Raw genomic sequence first — 19,736 nt, 5'->3', positions numbered from 1 at the left:
ATATATACAACTGTTTTTTGCTATGATGCTGATGTATAGTTATTGCATTAAGAATTCATTTAATCATCAGTAATGTCCTGTTGCAATTCCTCTGTTTAAGATGTGTACTTGCAGTAATGGGATAAATACCGAGTCTTGCAGATCTTCATGTCATAATAGTTACTGCTGATGTGTAGCTGTTCAGATTATTACAAATTTTTATTTATGCCTTCAGTTTGAACAGAACTGTTGGAAGACCTGGTGATGAAACATATTTTTTACTTTCAGTTGCTGTCCGGATATGTTGTGACCAAAAAGAGTTGCTGTTTATTTAAAAAAAAAAAATAGTGGCCTAAATGAAATGAATACTTGGTGATCCTGTGTTATTTCAGGAGGCAGAACTTGACTGAAAGAATTGCTGTAATGTTTTTTCTAAGGAAATAGGGCATTGCTAGTATTTTGTCAAAATAGTAAGAAGAGAGAGGATAAGCCCTTGGTTCTGAAAAAAAGGGGTTAAGGAAGATGTCTCATCAAGTTTAGAGCACAATTTTGGAGACTATGTGAAATAAGCCAATGAAAAAATATATCGTCATTGTCATAAGAGATGTCCGTTTAAATCCCAATAAAGAAATTAATCCACACAATAGCAACAAATGCTTAAAGAGAGCACAACAGGTGGAGAGGTAAGGCAAGCTGTTCTCTTTAAGCATTTTTTCCCTTTATTTTTAAAAGTTGATTGCTTTGTTTAGGACTTAAACCATGTAGCTGGCTGGCAAACGGAGACATTCACCAGATCTAATGCAGCACCTTTAAATAGTGCAGTTTGTGCTAGTTGTGTTTCTAAGAGGATAGTGAACAAATCGTGATCTCTTATTTACATCTTCATTAGTTCCTGTTGTCTGTTATATATAGAAATGGCTACGTAAAAAAAAAAAAAGGGCAAGATTTCCAAACAATGAATCAGTAAGTACCGTGTTCAAAATATATTTGAATTAAATAGCAAGGCAAACTATAAATGGGGACAAAATAGTAAAATACACTTCTAAGCAAGGAAACAGGTGACTTTTTTGACAAATTAGGCTATTAGCTTGATAATTCTATAAAAATGAATATTCAGGAACAACACTAATTACTTAACTTAAAAAACAAGGCTTTGGGTTTATGGTAGTTAAATGAAAATGGCATTTCTATTCTATGTAATGGTCTTAAAAAAGCAAAAGCCAAAAAAAAAAAATTACATTGTACTAGGAAGATTAGAAAGCAAAAAAGGAAATGATAATGCTACTCTATAAACTCATCGTATTCGTACATCTTTAACACTGCAGCGCTGATCTTTCCAACTTTAAAAAAAAAAAAGTAGAATTGAACAAACTTCAAAAAAATACAGTCATACAGTTAACAAGGATGTTCTCAGGTATGGAAAGAATTTCATATGAAATTCTAAATTCAAACTAAATTTAGTGAGATTTCTTAATCTGGAATGAGAGAACTGAAAAGGTGTGTGGAGAGAAGAATCATTAATAAATAAATAAAAAAGACTTTTCAAATTTCTCCATGTGTAACTATGAGTAATTCTCACCAAATCAAATGTTCTGAAGTCCATGGATGACACCTCGAGCTCAGGGATTTGCTGAAGGCTTGACGAACATAATGGAAAACTTTTTGGTTTAAAATTATTTTGTGAGAATTGGTAGTAGATGGAAGTTACTTTATCATGCATCCAGGTCCCTCTGCCTCTGTTACCTAAGAGAGAAAGTTCATATCTTGTGTAAGAGTGTTTGTAATGAAGTCCTTTTGTGTTGTTTTCCCATTTTAAGAGAGAGCGATATCTTTTAGTTCAACTAGTTAAGTTGCTATTTGAGAAATGTTTTGTTGTCTGAGGCCCAAGTCTAGTTTACTCTCTATATGAAGTCATTGCACAGAAAATGTCTGGCAATATCTAAAAAAGCTTGAGTAGTTTCAGTGCTGCTTAAAAGTATCCAGAAGAATAATACGATAATATAAAGAATAAAAATTAGTTCATGAATAATATTCAACTGTAAGATAAGAGCAATGGAAGGTTGTAAATTAATATTTAGGGCACATCCTTCAAAAGTGGAGAATACTAAACGTGATTTACCTTGCTAGTAAAGCTGTTGGCTGTGCAGATTACATTCATCATTATCACTTATTACAGCCATCTCAAGATGAATGTCACTGGCTGACACCAACCGTTTGGTTCCTGAGGTGAATGTGATCATACACCCCTCGTAAATACTACTCACTTATGTCTCCTGCTGTCTTATTTTTGATCAACTCTCTGCTGTAAATACCAGCCGCCTACTTTCATACCACATGGTACATCATGGTGCATTTAGGTGTTGTATATAAGTGCTTTCACAACTGATGCAGCTATTTTAAACTGAGGATAGATCTCTGTAACTTAGATAAATCAAATGGAAACTCTCTCTTCAGGGAGAACTCTAACATTTCCACTATCCAAGAGCTTGCTCAGGCTCTATATCTGTGTGCTTCTCAGTTTCTCATTCATGACCATGGAATTCATCCATGCCAAATGTTCTCTTTTTATATTCTCTAAATGTTAGTAAATTTATTTTTTATCACTTTTTCCTCGATTGCTTGTATGTTTAGTGAAATCATTCCTTGTGCATCTCTTTATTCTTCTGTTTTGCCTGTGGCTTTTCGAGTTTGGTGTTTTTGACAGTCAATTGAAATAGTACTGTTTGTGAATCTGAAATATCAGCTCTTGCAGTGTATTGGTGAAAATTTCATAAAAATCTTACAGAACCTATATTTGGGTTGGACTGCAAGGAGAATGGATTTCATCTGTTATTCAGAAGAGATCGTTTAGTTTCATGGGATATTCAGAAAACTTGGGTGTTCTTCCCTTATCAGGATGCCCTTTTCAAGATTCTGTTGCTATTTCTTTGACAAGAATAAGGAGGGGAGAAAAAAAGAACTTATAAGAACTGTTGTGCTGCATCAGAATACTACAGATAATATTGCTATTTGCATTCTTCTAAGCTACAGATAAAATTGAGGCAAATGAGGTAATGATAATGGTGCCCCATTAAACTCCTTGGAGCTCTAAGAGGAAGGAGCGCTCAGAAGTGTAGTGGTGGCAACAGTTTTAAGTGCTTCATTAAGGAAGTGAAGCAGTACTTAGCTTTGCTATCAGATTCAGAAAGATTTCTGTTTAACCCATGGAATACTGTATTTTTGACATAAATCTGTGTAGTTGCTAAATATCTTTTGAACATATTTGATTTCCGTATAAATGATTTCTCTGTGGTTAGGAAATAATTACTTAAATGGGAGATCATATCCACACCTTAGTCTTCTGCAGTATGGCATTTTTGCATATTGGGAAGCAGGGGGAACAAATTTGGAGCGTTATGCAGTTGTGTGCTGCCATGCCAGAGTGGTGCTAGTGGGGACAGCTGTAGTTTCCATGTCCTTACCTGTCCCCTCCATATTTGCCTTCTTAAATGCTCTCTGTATTTTAAAAAGTTCACTCTGTCAGTCACTGTCTGTTATGTGGTGCAGACAATTTAAGTATGGTTTTATATTAATAAATGTGTGATAAGACTCCTGCTGCTTTCCCATGTGGAAAGCCACTATCACATGCTTTAAAGACAAATACTCGTTTGTACTGCTCATACTGCATTTTATTTCTCCTTTCTTATTTTTTTCTCTAGTTAATCAAGCAGCAGAAAAAAAAAGTCTGGATTTTAGATGTCATGAAACTGTGGCAATGAAACTGAAAACCACCTTTGGCATATTCCTCTGAAACACCAGGTATGAGGTATGGTGCGGTGGAAGGAAAGAGTCCAGCTTGCTTCACAACCTTTGCCTGGAGCTGCCTTACCTCTCAAGGTAATCAATGCTTCAGCCCACAGATCAGTGGTAAGAATACAACTGTTAGCATGGGGACGGAGGAATGCAAGTGTAACACTTTAAGTTCCCATCAGCTCTACATTAATCAGGATAAGGCAATGAAATTCTACCCCAAACTACATTTGTTCTCTCATTTTGGTAATTGCAATCACTTGTTAGCTGGCCAATTAGCATGGTAAGGTTGTAATGCAGAATGCAGTCAGCCAGGGGTCAGTAAATACAAAGCCCTATGTTGTCACATCTTGTAACTTCACAGGTTGTTTTGTTGTTAGGAAAAACATCTTTAGTAGTAGTGTAGTGCAGCAATAGAACAGGTGATCCAGAGAGTTTGGGCAATTTGCTTGAAGGCTCTTAGAACTTGCCTAGACAACACAGTTGACCTGATCTACTGTTGTCAGTAGTCTGTTGTGAGGAAGCAGGGGCAGCTCACTACCATGGAAGCGGTGGAGTTCACCAGCAAAAAAACACTGGAGACCTCACATCTTTCTTTGCTGTTGTGGCAGATTAGTACTATAGATGTTTAGCTATGTTGTACAATGTATTTGTTATATCTGCAATGACTTACAAAAAATAATTATTACTGCAGTTACTCTGGGTTGCAGAGTACTCATCATTTGTGTCTGCATGGTAGCCCGCTGTAGGATTCTTGTGCAGGTTTGCATTTGGCAACAAGGGCAGAGTATGAAAAGGGGCATGCAGAAAAGGGACATTGCAAGATCCTTTACAAAATGATGTGTTTTTTCTTCCTGCTTTCAGACATACAGCAAATCAATATTCTAATCTTGCTATAGAATAACCCATACTGTCATAGCTGGTATGATACTAATCATTTAAAACTGGTATATTATAAGTATCTGTGCACTTGTGGAAGTGCATGCACACACAAAAGTGTGCAGCACACTTGCACTACAAGTGTTAAACATACTGTAACATTTTCGACAGATTTCCAACAGATGAAAAGCATTAGAGATGCCACTGAATGTGAGGCTGGTCTGGATAACCTCCAGAGATCTTTTCCAACTAACATTTCTGTGATCAGTCTCTGAGTCACTCTTCAGGAAAAGCTGAGTATTGTCATAGTAGAATAGATTTAAGACTGACTTAAGATCAAAGGTAGTCAATTCTGTAGGCATTTTAAAACATTCAAGCAAATTAATAAGCAACTGCTTACACACTAAGAATTCTTTCTTAGGGATTTATAAAGCCAATGAGTGTCCATGCTTCTATTCAAATAGAACTGATGAAGCAAGTATGTGTCTCACTGTATTTTTGTTTTTTGTATTTTTGTATTTTTTGTATATTTTGTATTTTTGCTTTAAAGATATATGAGGACTTCAGGGTAGGCACTGCTGTATATGTTTGTACAGTCCATGATCAGTGTCTATCAGCATGGTTATTTCACAAACGAAACATATTACAGTCCTGCATTACAACGTAAACTCTATAATGTTGTGATGAAGGATCCAGGAAAAGAAAAAAATATATATATACATGGTATGATAATACAGGTACTAAGGCTCAAATTCAAGAAACTTTCTTATGCATAGAGGAGTGGTGTAGGACTAATTTGTATATATAATTTTTAAAATTATGTGTTACTAGGCTGTTTTCATAGCTCAGTGAAACACTTATTTTGTAACTAAATAGCATCATTGTCAGTACTGTTTCATTACTATCATTCAAGAACGGGCTAATTTCTTTTGGTTCAAACTCCTCTTAGTGAGAAGGATTTAAAATATATATGCATATATAAACTTATAATTCATATTTTATTTTTTTAAAAACATAATATATAGAATATATTTATAAATATACTATATAATAATATTAGATTTTATTTTCTATTATATACTACATATATATACAATTTTGCCTTTCTTCTAATGAGTTCTTTGTTTCTAGTATCTGTAATGACTTACTAAAGACTCGTGAATGTACTACAGATCCACTAACTCTAGTATATAGCGTAGCTTGGCAGAGGGAATGCACACAAAGTTACCGGTAGAAAAGAATTAAGTGGATTTCATCACTTGACATCAAGCTGTAATGAATCTAACAAAAACTCTATTGTAGATCTTATTAGATTTTAGATGCATCATGGCTTAGATTCATGAGAAAATAGAGGCTTTTAATACAGTGTTGTAAGTGGAGGCTGTGCTGCTAGAAGGATGGGAAATTTTCAAGTAAATGTTTATTTGTGGGGGCTTGGAGCAATATTTTACTAAAACTAGTTGGGTTTTGTTTTTTTCAGAGGTAACTCAGTGTGCTTACTTGCACCATATTTTTTGTGTGACCTTTCCTCTTATACCTTGTGAAAACAAAATGTTGCTAATCTAGACTGAGAATTTTTGCTTTGTATAATTTGACATTAGTAATGTGGATGGTCTAATGCTGAACAGCATTGTTTTAATTACTTGTTCCTTTCATTATGAGAGTTCCATTCTAGAAGAATATGAAAGTCAGAATCAAAAATATCTGAATTCACTGCATCCCAATTTGAGTACAGTTTCATTGTATAGCTAGAAAAAAAAAAGATTACATTTTCATTTGATTAGACTCATGTTTTTAAAAGCTAATTGTTGGGGGTGGGGGGATTGTAGGGACATGTAGAGACTTGATGTAAACCAAAAGTGAAAAAATATACTTTTTTTTCCTAGTGGAACTATATTACCCACTTATATGTTAATTTATATTTTTACAGACAGACATATTGAACTTGTAACTCATGTTGGTTGTTCTTGTACTGTCTGTGTAGCAATTTGAAAGGGGAATGCATTTCTCTTGGTCCATCAAGGGAGTTTGTTGCTGCTACTTTTCATCAGTTCACACAAACTGCCAAAACCAATGTCTGCCTTGCCTTCCTTATGTCTAATGCACTTTCTTTATAAACTCTGGGGATTAGACCAAGCTTTTATAACTGGCAGCATGGCAGAGCAAGGGAGGAAGGCAAGAAGGGGAAAAAAAGATACTAAAGCTTCTTACTAGGACACTAGGACCATTGCTTTTCATCAGAGCTGTCCTTGTGAAATGGTGATCCTTCCAGCAGCCCTTGGAAAGTTGTACTCCACCACTAAATGGAAAACCACAGTTATGCTCTGATGGATGTTCAAGATTACTGTATTTCTTATTCTCACTTTTTACAGTTTCAAATAAATGTGTCTCTTGTTTCCTGCTGCCTTACTGCTCCGCAAAAGTGCATTCACATGAGTGAAGAACTCCTTACGAATCCTCACAGATCTGCTGGACTATCTGTTTCTGTTATGCCTTTTACTACTGTCATGAGAAGTCAATATTTCATGTACATCTCTTTCCTCTGAAATCCAATCTCCTTCCTGCCTCTCTCTTCATTTTCTGAATTTTAGAATCAGGGTGCATTTTTTTTCAGTTTGCTTATTTATCCATGAACCAACTCCTCCGCCTTGTGTTACTGCTTTTTCCATTGAAAGTTTCAGTCCTGCTTATAACACACATTTAATGCTTCTGCTCCTTACTAATTGCTTATTGGAAAAAGTAATATCTCGATGACACTTTGCTCATAGAGACTAATCGCTAAAGTGCCTGCCACACACGCAATTTTCTATTCTTTAGCCCATCCTATTTCTTTGATATTTCTCTACCTACAAAGTCCTTGGCTTGGACTGGCGTACGCTTCGCTGGGTTAGAAACTGGCTGGATAGCCGGGCCCAGAGATTTGTGGTGAATGGAGTCAAATCCAGTTGGAGGCCGGTCACTAGTGGTGTCCCCCAGGGCTCGGTACTGGGGCCGGTCCTCTTTAATATCTTTATCGATGATCTGGATGAGGGCGTCCAGTGCACCCTCAGTAAGTTGGCAGATGACACCAAGCTAAGTGCGTGTGTCGATCTGCTCGAGGGCAGGAAGGCTCTGCAGGAGGATCTGGATAGGCTGGAGCGATGGGCTGAGGTCAACTGCATGAAGTTCAACAAGGCCAAGTGCCGGGTCCTGCACCTGGGGCGCAACAACCCCAAGCAGAGCTACAGGCTGGGAGATGAGTGGCTGGAAAGCTGCCTGGCCGAGAAGGACCTGGGAGTATTGGTTGATAGTCGGCTGAATATGAGCCAGCAGTGTGCCCAGGTGGCCAAGAAGGCCAACAGCATCCTGGCCTGTATAAGAAGCAGTGTGGCCAGCAGGTCTAGGGAAGTGATTGTGCCCCTGTACTGGGCTCTGGTGAGGCCGCACCTCGAGTACTGTGTTCAGTTTTGGGCCCCTCGCTACAGGAAGGACATGGACGTGCTCGAGCGAGTCCAGAGAAGGGCGACCAAGCTGGTGAGGGGTCTGGAGAACAAGTCTTACGAGGAGCGGCTGAGGGAGCTGGGCTTGTTCAGTCTGGAGAAGAGGAGGCTCAGGGGCGACGTTATCGCTCTCTACAGTTACCTTAAAGGAGGCTGTAAAGAGGTGGGGGTTGGTCTGTTCTCCTACGTGCCTGGTGACAGGACGAGGGGGAATGGGCGAAAGTTGCGACAGGGGAGGTTTAGGTTGGATGTTAGGAAGTACTTCTTTACCGAAAGGGTTATTAAGCATTGGAACGGGCTGCCCAGGGAGGTGGTGGAGTCACCATCCCTGGAGGTCTTTAAAAGACGTTTAGATGTAGAGCTTAGCGATATGGTTTAGTGGAGTACTTAGTGTTAGGTCGGAGGTTGGACTCGATGATCTTGAGGTCTCTTCCAACCTAGAAATCTGTGATACAATTTACTGACTCCTCAAAGGAAAAAAAAATACATCTAAATGTACGCATTTAAATACTTTTTTTTTTTTAGTTTTCAGGTCTTGCATATATATTTGAGAGACTAGACTAAAAATCAGAAATAGGTATAGGCTGTGTAACACAGATACTTATTAAGGTCCTTCCTTCCTAGGCAGGTACTGACAGAGTTCAGTGAGATCTCCAAATTATATATTCAACACGTGGGCAGGGTTAGGAATCTCAAAACAGCACCTACAGCCTATACTATTCTCAGTGGGGGGTAAAAATGCTATAGGAAGTTCAGGAGAGGGGAGTACCTGACTTATGTGGAGATACATTTCTCCATAAGGAATATGGAGATAGAGTTTCAAACCCATTCTTCCCACCTCTGCAGAGCTCACTGGTTCTTTGCCAGAGCCCCCTAGGACTAAGTATTTAGTCCTGCATAGGATTTTCTAGCGTGTGTGCTCTTCTGGCTGTGATGACATATATGTTGCATAAAATAATTAGAGATTCATGGGTGGACTCATGGGAGAACATGATCCTTCAGCTCTGAGACTCTGTGGTTGCAAGTGGGAGAAGGTGTAAGGTTTCAGTCCCAGGCTCTGCTCAAGGACTATTGTTTACAGGAGGCAGGTGAAGACATTTGTCTCAGCTGATTGTTATGAAAAGTTGGGGGGGGCGGGACCGGACACACAACATGTGACACCTGCAGGGAAGTCTTGATGGTTTTCTTCTAATTAATTCATTAAACTATTTAATTCCATAAATCAAAAAACTGTGATACAACCTATGACTGTAAAAAAAATGCATTTCTTCCCTAAGGAGTTCCCCTTTTGTAGGTGTGATCTATAAAACACATCACAGCAATCCAGCTATTAGAATTTACATCTTAAATATTCCATGAGGTTAAACGAATTGGCTGTAGCTGTAGTGGTGGTACTTTGGCATTACTCTCCATGCAACTGTAAAATCATTTTAGACTGAAGACAAGACACTTGCACCATATTTGAAGTTTTGTCCCTTTTTTACTCTCTCCTTCCCAGCAACCTTGGTTAACATCCTATGATCTTTAAACAAAGATTACTTTTTTTTTTAATGACATAGACTTAAGATCCCTCTAAGAGCAGAGTAGGGCAAGGTTTTAAAATATCGATGCTTATTTACTTATTCAGAATGAGTTTTGAGCGTAATGCAGAATTGATTGTAGGATAGGAAAGACTGGTAAGATTTGAAGGTCTGAATTGATGCAGTAATTTGACAGAATGTAAGCACAAGTTAGTAAGATCTCTACCAGTTTTCTTTGAGAAGATAGCATTTTTTTCTCTTTCAGTATTGCAGCACCTTTTTACAAGTCTGGTTTACACGGTGTTCTTTATTAATTCACTAATTTTGCACCAGTACAACCAGATTGGTTTCAATAGAGTATGTTATGATTTACATTACTGAAGGACAAAAAACTTTTCTTACACAAAATAAATTTGACTCAGTAGGTTTCGCTTTCCTGTTGTTGTTTATTCCATGTAGTATGCTTTTTCAGTAATCTTTTAATTTCTCCATTGTTATCCTTACCCGTGTATATCCTGACAGCTGTCTCATTTGTTCAGAAAGTGTGAGAATAGCCGAAAGACTTTTATTCCTTCACTTTCCCTTTCCCACAAATAACAGTTAAAACACTAGCAAAGAATGAGTAAGAATAAAATGTTGGGAGAAATATATAGATGGATCTCTGTAATGGTCTCAATAGTTCCAAGATAATGGAGCTGTTAGATCCACATCAGATCATGCTTGCTGATAAGTAGTTAGTACAATCTGTCTGCTGCCATGAGATCATGTATGAGGAAAAAGGATTGTTTTCGCTTTCTTTAAGTGGCCTTATTTACATAGCTATTTTCTCCCCTGTCAGTAACAGAGCTGTGAGAATTCTTTTAATACACAAATTTTTAAAAAGACTGTGTTGCTATCCAGATTTCTATTTTTTCTTTACTAGTAAGCAGCATCCATTTTCTCCTTGTATTGCAGATCTTTTTTCCTTATTTTATTGACTTCATGCCTTTATCCGAATCAGCACAGCTTTTAATGTAACTTGTAAGCCTGTCATTAGGGACTTGATGGAAGCCTTCCTCAAATTGTAAATAAATTATACTTTATGTACAGCCATTATCATCTTTCTCTGGGGGTTTCAATGGCTCCAAGCTTTTGTGGTATAGACCATATCCCTTTAGGCAAGATATCCCTTCAGGATATTTCCCTTCAGGCATGATATGCTGGTTATAGTCATTACAATATTACTTTGATTATTCTCCAAATTACCCCTCATTACTGTACATTTTCTCTGCTTTTCTCATTACAGATATAAACATCGCATGTCTGTTGTGTTTTCAGTCACCCTTCCATTCAACTCTGTAATATACAACTTCTCTCAGTAATTTTTAATGGATTAAGAAAAAAGAGAGACCCAATTTCTTGTTATGTATGTTAAGTTTAAAATACAGGGAAATCAGAATATGGTTTGTTATTTAATTCAGAATTTAGCGTGCTTAAGTAACTAATCAGCTGCAGTAGCATGTTATAAAAGGCGTCTTTATGGTTCTGTTAGGAAGTATTATGAAATAGTCCTTGCCTTACTTCTTGATTGTCAACTGACCTGGGCTCTTTCAAAGCTATAATAAGAGAAGCGAGTTCCAGAGTTGAAGAGCCTTTGCTGAGAATTTCCTGTCAACATCCCCTGACATTTATATTTAGCGACTCAAGTGTTGCAGCTGACCTCAGCTGTCATGGCGGAACAAGGGGAGAAGTAGGTTACTTAATTACAGTCATTCAAAACCTTGACAATGCTTAACAAGTTATCTGTTATGATTCCCATTGGGTTACATGATTTCATGGACATGAATGCTATTGTCTGTTACATCATGTCCTATGGGAACATACAAGGATTTATTATACAGAGAAAAATTTGTGTGACAGCATCTTGAACCGACATATTCAGAAATGTCTTATGACCTTAACGACTTCCTTTTTAGTTCTTTTTAATATAAAAGATATACCCCCAGCATATACATGTAACAGATACAATAAACTTCTGCAAGTACTAGTCTGTAATTACTCTACTTTTTTTTGACTGTTGAAGAGTCACAGAAATTTGAGTCTCCATTTAAAAAAAAAAATTCTTTCTTCAGTGCCTACCATAGAAGACTGTAAGTGTCAAGTGTTCCTCTTGTCATCACTTTTCATAAGCTCATAGGTTAATCTTCATTTTCAGCAATCTCTTCACTTACTGTCCACGTATAATGTAGCTTTTATTCTGTTTCCACAGAAGACATTATCCTTGTATTTGAGGTTGTGTTCCAAGGAAGTCATGAAACTAGAGTCTTGGGTAAATTCCTTTGAAGGAGTTTCAGTTATACAAAACTCACGGGAACTACAGGTTTTCTGTGAAACATCATTAACCAAATAATTGCTTCTGTACACTTTTTTCCCCTCTTTTTTAATGTTTGATCCTGTTGAAAGTTCTTAGCAGCATTAGCCATACTTTAAAGCTTTCAGGAAGAAGCTTGGTACCACATGGAATTTCAACATTGTTCTTCTGAAGCTGACCAAATCCCACTTTGTATAATAGTCAGGCTGTGTAGCTTATAACATTATTGTAACAGAAGTTAATTATTGAAGTACATCTTTTCTTACTCTTGTGTGAGCAGTAACTGAACGGTAATAGTGGTCTTAAAACTACAATTAGTGGTCATGAAAACAGAACCTGAATTCATCTATGAGGTAGCACCACACATCTCCCCAAACCATTTCAGTAGCTGATGCAAAATTTACTGAAGCAAAGTCAGAAGATATGAAGCATGAAGATGCACGTTAATCATTGGAGATTTGTGTGCTATCCCTTTCTTTTTTATTTTTCACATTAACTCTATGTGGTTACAGCCAGGAATTTGACAGACTATTCTGCTACTACGCTGCAGTAGCAGAGAGCTCTGATTGGAGGCAGAAAGATAACTTCAAAAAAATAAGTAGATAAAGCTCTTGACATCTTCCTGTGGAACTTAAAAGAAGTTTAAGCAAAGGTATAGTTCTAAAGGACACCTTTAATTTTAAAAACAGCCTTTCTCTCAGTCACACCTTTGGTTCTTTTTGAGTCACAAATTTCACGGAACTTGCAAGAACATAAATTATTTGTGAGGCTTCTGAAATTTCATTTATGGGACCAAAACGTTCAAATGGTATTCTTGAGGGACTCGGGCCTTGCTCACAGGAGAAATCTGTCCTGGGGATATGCTTAGTGATTACACCTAACAGAGCCTGAACTGGCAATACAAGGTAAGCAGGCGTGTATTCCATATAACCACTGATAAGTTAGGGCCTTTATTCTTAGTTTTCTGTTTAGCCATCTTTGTATCTCTTGGTAGTCCTGCACATCATTTAATGTCAGTTCCTGAATGCTCCTGAATCTATGGCAATGCTTCAGGATCACTTTGGTTGGCTGCAGGTAACAGATGCTTGGTCCTAGCTTTATCTCGACACAAGCAGATTTTTATGCTAATAATATGAGGTTATTTTTCTTTTTAGTTTTCTCTTTTTGCAAAAAAACTTCTAAAAAAATTAGTGTTCTGAGGGCTTGTTCAGTCGCTTCAAGGTACAAAATGATCTGGAATACAAGTCTAGATTGTGCCTTAGATTGAACAAGATCTAGGAAACAGAAATATGAGTTTGTCTCCATAACCTTTGTTTTTGATGAGACGATGAAATACCATTTGTGGCTTTGGAGGAATTATGAACTACAGGGAAACAAACAAACAAACAAACAACCAGCCAAACAAAATGTCTTAAAATAGCAGCACTATTTGAACAAGAACTATAAGTAGACATACATAAAGTGTCATGCCAAAAGACTCATTGTTGAAAATATTTTTCTCCAATATGCATTATTCAAATCTTCCTTTGTATTTTAGTTTTTGATCTAAGATTTAGTGTAGTGAGAATTTAACTTTTATTTACATATGTGTCAGCAAACTTATGTTTCTTTTCACACTAATCCTTCTCATTGGTGAGGGCACCATTCAAATGAAAATTAAAATATTGTCACTTGATAGAGACAGTAATTGTCATCACTGATAATTATGAACTACCCAGAGGAATTCCTGCCTAGCAGTCAGGAAATGACTCAATTTTAATGTTATCTATGCCTATTACAAACCTGAAAGGAATACCTCATACTGTCTTCTATGATCTGTGTGATATCACAAATGCAAGTTTCTGTCTTCTCAGAGCTAATGATTAATGAAAAATACGCTACTTAATTTTAAGAAAAGTAGCTTTTTTTTTTTTAAAGTTATTGGAATTTGTTTGCTTTTTTCTTTTCCTTTAGAATGGTGTGCTGTCTCGTCAGCTTTAATTTGCGTTTAATCACAGAATCACAGAATTGAAGGGGTTGAAAGGGACCTTGAAAGATCATCGGGTCCAACCCCCCTGCCAAAGCACGTTCCTTAGAGCAGGCTGCCCAGGTAGGTGTCCAGATGGGCCTTGAATATCTCCAGAGAAGGAGACTCCACAACCTCCCTGGGCAGCCTGTTCCAGTGCTCCGTCACCCTCACTGTGAAGAAGTTCTTTCGCATGTTGGTGCAGAACTTCCTGTGCTCTGTCTTGTGGCCATTACCCCTTGTCCTATCCCCACAAACCACTGAAAAGAGGTTGGCCAAATCCCTCTGTCTCCCACACCTCAGGTATTTATACACATTGATGAGATCCTCTCAGTCTTCTTTTCTCCAGGCTGAACAGACCCAGGTCTCTCAGCCTTTCGTCACAGGGAAGATGCTCCAGGCCCCATATCGTCTTTGTGGCCCTCCGCTGGACTCTTTCCAGGAGATCCCTGTCTTTTTTGTACTGGGGAGCCCAGAACTGGGCACAGTACTCCCGGTGAGGCCTCACGAGGGCAGAGTAGAGGGGGAGGATCACCTCCCTTGACCTGCTGGCCACGCTCCTTTTAATGCACGCCAGGATCCCATTGGCCCTCTTGGCCACAAGGGCACGCTGCTGGCTCATGGTCAACGTGTCGTCCACCAGGTCCTTCTCCTCAGAGCTCCTCTCCAGCAGGTCATCCCCAAGCCCCTTAGAAATAGAAGAATAGAATAGAGTAGAATTTCTTACTGTAGAAATAAATCATTATACCTCATTTTTTGGCTAACTTGAAGTGGAGTTTCAATCATCATATAAAATGAGAGCTCTTAGTTGTGTTTCAGAATTAATATATAAAAACCTGTCTTTTCCCAGTGTTCTTTCTCATGCGTGCATGTACTGTCAGATTATAAAGTAATTCAAGATTAGTGAAACATGGTCAGGTTGATTAACAACCAACAATTAAATAATTTCCCAGTGAAAGACCTTAATACTTTTAAATTCTTGCTATTGGGTTGTACAGATCTAGTACCTATAACACAGACTGCCACTGTGGATGTAGAGAATAGTGTTAGCTGTACTTTATTGAACTCCAGCAGAGCGTCTTGGAACACCATGGGCAGTATATTTGCCTATGATTCTATCTAGAGAATCTTTTATTAAAAACATTTAAGTAAAATATATCAAAATAATAACGTATGATTATATCAATGCAAATTTCACGCTAAAATGGTAAATTTGTACTCAAATGATAAGTTTTCAGTTTGCCTGAAAGCAAATTGCACAGGTTTACTGATGTATATGTGCTCTACCCAATTATGCAAAGTAACGAGCACTGATGTGAACCTTTTGTGCAACATAAACTAATCAAGATAAGAATACAACTGTCAATTGGTGAAGAGAAACACACATCATAAAACCAAATGTTGAAGAATTAAAATAAACGCTGCACTTATGACTGTATGTCATTACTACATTTACATTATGTTTGCTCTCAAGGCAAATGTGATTAGGAATCCACTGTTAAAATGTTATCCTTTCCTATTTGGGATTGTGGGAGTAACCAGCTGTTTAAATTTTTTACTGCCTGTTGAATAAAGCCTGAATCAAGCACTGAGGTATTTAAATGAATTCTGTGTTTTTTAGCTTGTCCAGTTACAGTTCAGAGTCTGATAGATTTAAGACGTAGAAACAAACATCCTCTGTCATATACAGCCTGGCCAGCATTATGGCAGCGCTGCAAACTTTCCCTGTCTGATCTGTTAACCTCTGGAGGGCATGACGCTCAGCAGCTGATAAAGTGCTCTATGCTGAAACCAAAATTATGGGTTCTAATGAACCTCAGAAATGCTGCTGTCTTTGAAATGTGACTCCCTGTCCAGTGAGAAGTGGGCTGTTTTCACAATATTGAACAGCCACTAGATGATAATGACCTTCAATAGCTACAGCTTGGGGCTAGATCTGAGTTTGATACTAAGAGGTGAAAAGCTTTCAGACTCAGTACCAGTCCCTTGAGCTATTTAGTCCTCCCAATGACTTATTTCTTGGTAAACATAAATCCCTTTTGTCCTCATAGTGCTTGTTACTCTGCAGCAGCTTTTGTAAAGGCTTTGTATTATATCTGTATGGTAGATTTTCTGTTGGTTTGAACCCTAGTCTGTTCTCATTCACATCATCCGAAGAAAAAAGAGAAAAAGTGCTATTGGTATGAGAACTTGTTTCAAAGTCCACCAATGTCAATTAGCTCCAGCTTTGCTGGGCTTTGAATCTTCAGTGAAAGGAATTTGGGCAGCTGTGTATTCTTCCTTTTCCTCAGTGCAATCCACAGCTCAAGCTCAGCATTGCAGTGTGTGTCTCAGAAGTCTAACTGGTTAGGTTCAATTCAAATCTATTGCCATTTTTGTCAGTTAAAGTACATCTTTAAAGCAATGTGTGCACGAGTGGTAAAAATAATCTCTCAGTTCTACTAGCAGATCAGATTTTCTCATTAATACACACAAAGCATTCTGCCTGTGATTCTTCTTTCCTCCTTGTAACTTCTGTCTTCCTCTTGATTGAGTAGGTCAGTAATGTAAACTGATAAATTGCAGAGAAAAAAGGTGTGGACGTGAAGACTTTCATCATCCTCATCACTTTAGAATGGCCTCTGGTGAACGAATCTATACCTACATGCTTACACAGCTTTTTTTTATATTGAGTATTTGTTAAACATTTTCATGATAGCTATAAAATAAGGTACATAATGTGCCCATGTATACTAGGGACATACCGTGATACTGTATGGTTACACTAGAAGTTACAGATCTAAAGCATCTTTGAAGTAATGTTTGTATCGAATATTCTTTACTTATCTGGAGTAGGACCCATATGTGTAGACTGGCAAATACAGAATCGTTTATTTTCCTTCTAACATCAAATTCACTTTTATTGTTGTTGTTATTAAACCACTAGCTGATTATTGCTGTATTTAGACTATACTTTGTCTCTGCACATTTATTCACAATTTGTAACTCCTGTTACAAAGAAATTAATTCAGGTCCATTCAAATATAGCTTGGCTTGGAATGTATATTTAATATATATTTATATTGATGTACTTGATTGTAAGGCCCCAAGTAGATTGCAAACATGATCAAAATAAGAATATAAGCCATAAAACCTTGTGTGCCTTTGTTGTTGTACTTTAATTCTGTTAATCGCCCTAGGTAAAGATTAGCTGCTGTTGTCAATTTAATTCAGCCTCAAACAAAGCAACAAGGTCACTTTTTTCTTTCCTTTTTTTTTCTTTCTTTCTTTCCTTTTATTTTTATTTTTTTTAAACAAACAGGATTGAGTTGTCATGTAGTTCTAATAGGCAGCACAGGGAATCATTAGTCCACCTCAGCTCCCTGACTGATGGGCATTTCACTTCAGTCATCTGACTGAGCACTAGTGGCCCAGTACTATTGACACCATGTCAGAGCTGAGAGAAGATAGCTTAATCGTCTCAGACACTCTCTGCATTGATTTGACAAGTTGCTGTAATGACCTTCTTGTTTTTCTGAAGGATTACTGTTTACCCAGGGAGGTGCTGCTGAGTGCATGTACTGCATTGTCATGGAAACTATTATTGTTGCATCTTGATCCCATTAATGCTGTGGTATGTGACACAGATATGAGAAGCTGAATATTTCAATGAAGCACAGTCCACCTCAGCAATACTAATCACTGACCGTTCATCAGGCTTACAAAATTTGCAGCTAATTCTGCACAGCTTGGCCAACAGGAATTAAAAGGCCATAGTGACTTAGGGTACTGACCCGTCTTGTCTGGGTATTTTGTGAGGCCCAGGTAGCTTCTTAACTTTAAAGGAAGAAAGTGCCACTGCTTCTTTTATTTGTTTGTTTTCTTTTATATTTTTTTTTCCTCTCTGACATAGATAGTTTGCCAGAAATTTAATTTAGGGTGTTTTGTATTTGAAGGAAGAAAAAAAAAAAAACACAAAACACAACAGGAGAAGAAAATACTCCTCACATATGAAGCATGAATAACCATCAAAGAAAATTTTTTTTTTGGGGGGGGTGGGGGGTGGGGGGGAGTTATTTGGTGTACGGGACATTTTCTGGATCATGTTGGAAGTGTAGCAGTCTATAACTAATGTATTGTTTTTACCCCTATTTCCTTGTACCTTTAATATAATAGCAACATAAGACATACCTCACACCTTATAACCTTATATTCTCCCTTTTCCAGAACAAGCATATTTTTTCTCAGCCATTTCCTTCTGGCATTTGGTATATGAGTGTGTGATAGTTTGATCTTACTGTCTCTAGAAATTAGTTTCTTAGTACACCGCATTTGGCAACAGGCTGAAACAAGCATGGTCTCACCAATGATTTTGACAAAAAAGAGTGAAAGAGCCACCAATAGGAAGCAAATAGTCCTAACAGGTTAGTCTGTAAGATGTGATAGCTGATTTCTTGGAAAAGACAGTATAGCAGGCTCCCTTGCAGGCTAGATCTAATGATTAAGCAGCAACAGAAGTGGTTGTTCTGACAAATTTGAGCAATTTCCTGTACATTGATTTTTGATGAGAAGAAAAGAAAATCCCCAATGTTTTTTACGTGAAGAATCATCTTTTATACATGGCTTAGTAACTAGGAAATATTGTTGGAAAACATGTCAATAGAAGATGAGCTCTTAGCCAGTGACCATAAGCTGTGAATGAAAGAATGATGTTATAGAAGTAGCACTTTAGGAAAAGGGGGTTTTATTTGAAGATTAAGATTTATTTCAGTTTTATTCTTCATTCCTCATCTTACGTGTTGCAAGGATACCCAGGCTTAGAATCTGTTATATCTTAAGATGTCTAACTGAATTAGACGGTGAAATCAGTGCCTAGCTGTAGTAACACCCACCATTTCTCTTCATTCAATCCAATGTACAACTATCCAGTTACCAGTTAGTAGTTTGGGTTATTGACAGATGTGTCTTATTGACTTCCTTGTTTAACCTAATGAATAATGAAATGCCTTTCACCATATTTGAGAAAGTACTGAATAATATTTCTTGCACCGTGTCATTGGTTTTCATCTGATCACATAGTCATTAATCCATCTGCTTTGATTCTAAGTGTTCTTGGTGAGATACTGTCATACAGTTCCAGTACAGTTCCTCGCTGCATGGTATAGTGTACCAAATGCTCTTTGTGGTGTTCTCCTTTGAGAAAGATGTGCAAAAATCACTGTTTTTGAAGGTTTATTTCTCATTAGCCGGGCTAGGAAGGTTTTTTCCAGTAATGTTGTCTGGAACTGAAGACACAAATATTTAAGGGTTTTTTCATTGATCAGCTATTTCAAATGATGTACTAAGGTCAAAGATGGTTATGATTACATTTCCTTTTTTTATGGAGAGGAGTAAATCCTTCACAAGTATAGAATGGCCTGAAATCTTCTGAGAAGAGCTATTCTTGAAAGACAGAATTAGAATACAGACAGAATACAGTTCCTGTATTTGCATTTAGGCCTATTTCTCAGTGGCCTCTGGGTTTGTTCTCAATGAGGGAAATGTGCCTTTTTGTGCTAAGGAAATCCTTTGTTTTAGGGCTCACTTGAGCCAAAGTAAATCTATAAAATGACTTCTGGTTTGGAAAATATTTGTCAGGTTCACATTCTGAGCTTTTGTTTGCTTGGAACTTCCCAGTCCTCCGTTGCAACAACGAAAATCATGGATAGCGGTAGCCCAGCATTACATAAGCAAGTATATCTTGCACTGAGTAAGCT

At 37.5% G+C, this 19,736-nt stretch overlaps 1 long non-coding RNA gene across 2 annotated transcripts in view; it reads left to right on the top strand.

Moving 5' to 3' along the window:
• Window positions 1-2,506: 2,506 nt before the first annotated feature.
• The window catches only part of LOC106032924 (uncharacterized), a 62,184-nt gene continuing 44,954 nt past the window's right edge, over window positions 2,507-19,736 (top strand). For both annotated transcript variants that reach the window (XR_010832838.1, XR_010832837.1), the window contains exon 1: window positions 2,507-3,855. This is a non-coding gene — a long non-coding RNA (uncharacterized lncRNA). The remainder of the gene's footprint in view (window positions 3,856-19,736) is intronic.

The sequence above is a fragment of the Anser cygnoides genome, chromosome 7 (genome assembly GCF_040182565.1).
Source record: "Anser cygnoides isolate HZ-2024a breed goose chromosome 7, Taihu_goose_T2T_genome, whole genome shotgun sequence".
NCBI lineage: Eukaryota > Metazoa > Chordata > Aves > Anseriformes > Anatidae > Anser > Anser cygnoides.
Note: the sequence above shows the minus strand (reverse complement) of the source record. Positions and strands in the feature narration are given on the sequence as shown.